This window comes from Pinus tabuliformis, chromosome 4_2, assembly GCF_031772625.1.
Source record: "Pinus tabuliformis cultivar Carrire ecotype Pingquan chromosome 4_2, CPIR1, whole genome shotgun sequence".
NCBI lineage: Eukaryota > Viridiplantae > Streptophyta > Pinopsida > Pinales > Pinaceae > Pinus > Pinus tabuliformis.
In genome coordinates this window covers 218359887-218363610 of record NC_142304.1, presented here as the reverse complement: position 1 = coordinate 218363610, position 3724 = coordinate 218359887, and the positions used below count along the sequence as shown (strand labels likewise).

General features: G+C 36.4%; 1 pseudogene; it reads right to left on the bottom strand.

Moving 5' to 3' along the window:
- Positions 1–1632: 1632 nt before the first annotated feature.
- LOC149168878 (uncharacterized) lies at positions 1633–2487 on the bottom strand (annotated as a pseudogene).
- Positions 2488–3724: the final 1237 nt, after the last annotated feature.

Here is a 3724-nt window from a genome sequence, read left to right as displayed (position 1 = left end):
AGAACTTGAGAAAGATCAAGTGCTTCATTTTCCACAAGAATAGGAACTATGCATCACAATGTCCGAAGGAGAAGAGGGGGGAGGGGAATTTGTAGTAGACAACAACATCAACAGAGGTACAAATTGATGAATTTGTAGTGAAGTTTGAGAATGAATTCTCAATAGTCTCTTTCCTATCTACCAACATCATTACCAAGAGTTCTTAGTAGTGAATCATGCCATGTGACAAAGGCATGGGATCTATTTAGCAGTCTGATAAAGGAGGACTCAAGAGTTCATGTGGAGCGCGGTGATGATGATGCCAAATATGTAGTGAAGGGAGAGGGGTCCATTAACTTCCAACTTTAGTTAGGAGGAATGTTGGAAGCCAAGGATGTGTTGTTTGTACTAGGATTGAAGAAGAACTTTCTTTCAGTCTCAATGATGAAGGATAAATGATATGAGGTCATGTTCAAGAATAAGCAAGTGCTCATTCATTCATCTAGAGGATTCTATCCCAGGAATAACAATGGGCATTGGGGTAAGAGAGGGAAACTTGTATAGGTTGAAGGGAAAACCCGTTCAAGATTTGGTACATGAAATGAAAATCTATGTGAGCTACGACATAGGAGGATGTGACACTTACATTATAGGGCATTTATGATCCTGAAGGATATTTTCATTTGTTCCATATTTCAGCATTGAGTAGTAGGGCATGTGATTCAAATGGAAAGTGGAATCGATGGTATTCACCCATGGTATCCACCCATGGTATCCACCCATGGTATTCACCCATGGTATTTACCCATGGTATTATAATTCAAGATAGCTCTAAATAACGAGCCTTACTATGTAAAGGGACAAATTGGTCTAGCACAATGTAGTGATCAAAATTTTTCTTTCATTTAATGGTTTTCGTGAATGGTTATCTTCTCTATATTCACTGCGTACTTTGAAGATGGTGTGGTTTCTTTCCTCTCCTAGTGTTCAAGTCTCTTAGATTCCCCCCCCCCCCAAGATCCAGATCAGTGGTATCGGTGGTCTCAAAGAGGGTTATGATTCCATGGGCATTAGGGTTTGCTTAACAATTTTGTAAGGTTTTTTATGGTTAAATCTCTTAATTTTTAGGGTTTATCGGGATGGGTTCTAGAAGTAGTTTTCCCCATTGGTGCCTTGCTTGCAATCATATGTTAAGATTATCAACAAGATGACACTGCCTGGAATTCCCATGACCTTAGATTTTTTTGAGGTGGAAGATGTTGTTGTATGAATTATTATGTAGACTTTTCCACTTTTGGTCCATTCTAATGGAATAATAATGCCACAATGTGATGCTAGATGAGTTCCTTCCCCAACATTTCATAATATATTTTCAGCTAAATGTGAGGGAATATGCTTTGCATATCCCTATTCTCATTGGGATAAGTTTGTGGGTAACCCTATTTTCAATGCATTCTATGACCCACATATTCGTACGAAATGCAACAGAGAATGAATAGAATTACCATCCAACAAATCACAAAAATTGTCATATGAAAAAAAAAATTCAGAAAATTTGAATGCAGGTTTTTGTTTGAATTCAATAAAATGGCAAAGGCATATCTCAATTTGAATAATTATTGGATCGCCTTCCATGATTCTACACTCCTAAGCCTATATATGCTAGTCTGATATTGTAGGATTATAAACCTAACAATATAAAGTTCATGTTTCCTGGAAAAAGAGGACCAGTAAGAATATTTTCTGATAAGAAGTTATATAAATTGAAAGTCATTATATGTGGGCTTAGTGGGCACAACCAATCCCTTATTGCATAACATATTAATGGATAATATGATCTGAGAGGAGCCATGAATTATGAACACATATTCAAAGGCATCTGTTGAAGCTCGGTCCATGTAGCGATATCACTATTTGTGTATTGCAATTCCTAGATAAGTGTATTTTCAATAAATTTATTAAGGTTGTTAACCACTCTTTCAATCATGATGAAGCGGTCATTTCTCTTAGCAAGAGATAGAGTTGAAATAGAGTATAACATGGTTGCATCAAGTTCAGTCCAAACAACATTTTCTAGATAAAATATAACAAATCCATATGGCATCTCTGTAATATAGTAGAACAAACCATTACACCACACTAATTCATGGGGCAATGGATTTCCTTCCATTCTCCAATAACCAAAAATGGAATCATAAATACCTACATAATCTTGACTTCATGAGAAAGTACATAATGTTGTTCTCTTCTCCCGCTAGTATAATTTTATAAGACTAGGCATCCTTGTTCAAACATATGCTTGCTTTGTGTATTAGTATAACTCTAGAAGTGGGTGGTAGTTGCTTCATTGTATTCTTAATAAAATTGTAGATGTATACTATATTGCATTCAGTAACGAGATGCTATGGACATAAAATGCTTCTTGTTGCAGTAATAAAAAGGCATACAAGAGATTGCAAGATTGGGTATCTTGTACCAATGGTCCATTTTAAAATCAAACATGGACATATTATCTATGGTCTCTAAACTGGTCGAGCTTCTCAAATTCCTCACCTGCAATCAGATGTTACAAATAATAACCCTAGAATTGATGAGCTTTCGATAGCCTGGGATGATGAATGAAGTGTTTGAATTTTGGATGTTATCAAATGCAGTGGTGATATACATGAAGGCATCCATCTACGTAGCCAATATAGTTTCCTTTACAAATATTGAGACCATCATTCATAGGGTATCTGGTCCATGTTAAATCTATGTTACAGGAAAAGGAAGCACAACTTCAAAGGAAAATGCGGAAAAAGAAGCACAACTTCAAAGGAAAATGAATTGCCTTATTGATAGTTATGCTTTACTTCATATTTAGCCAAGGAACTAGAATTTTATTTTATGGTATGCATTGTCCAAGCTGGAGAGGACATGCTTGTGACATTCCTTGGTCGGTTTTCATGTTTGGTTATCTTGGGGAGGACTGGGACATAAACAGAGATGTATTTTGTATGCAAATGATACTAGCATGAGAACATAGATACTTCCCATTTGGAAGTTTATAAGGTGGTTGGCAATTTTCCTCCTAAGATCACCAACACAGTTTTACCTTTTAGATCTCAAACAATAATATTTTAGAGCACATGGTTAATGATTTACCAAAAATGGGTTTATGAAGGAGGCATTCAAACTATTTTAGGAAATGATGCCTAAAATTTTATTTCATGGAACTTCATGATCACAAAGTATGCAATGAGGGGGCCAATGTGGCTGCATTTATTTATTATAATTCCTCCCATAATTCTTTGGTATTTTACTTGTGCTGCTTTTGGAGGGAGTTCCTTATCGACTTTTGCCTGAGTTTCATTTTCTTCATTAGTTGCTTCAGGCTACACAATGTCACAACTTACAAGGACTATTGAAGGCTTTGCTACTAATCATAATTGATATTGAGATGAATTCAATAAACATTCCAATAAGAGATCCAACAACCATTTTGACTCCCTATGGGCATCACTACATGCTCTAACCATGTAATCTTGGCATACAAGGAAAAGCGACAAGTGAACTATCTCGAGATCCATTTGCTAGGTCATGCATTGTCAGTGTCAGAGTTGTCCCACCAACATTATAGGGTATCTCTATCCTCAAATGCTTTCATCATGGTTGTGGGTCACCGACAAACCCATGGCTATGGGTCAACCACAAAAAACCCTTGCCGTCGAAGTCCATTTTCTAGGCTGCACACTGTTAGTATCAT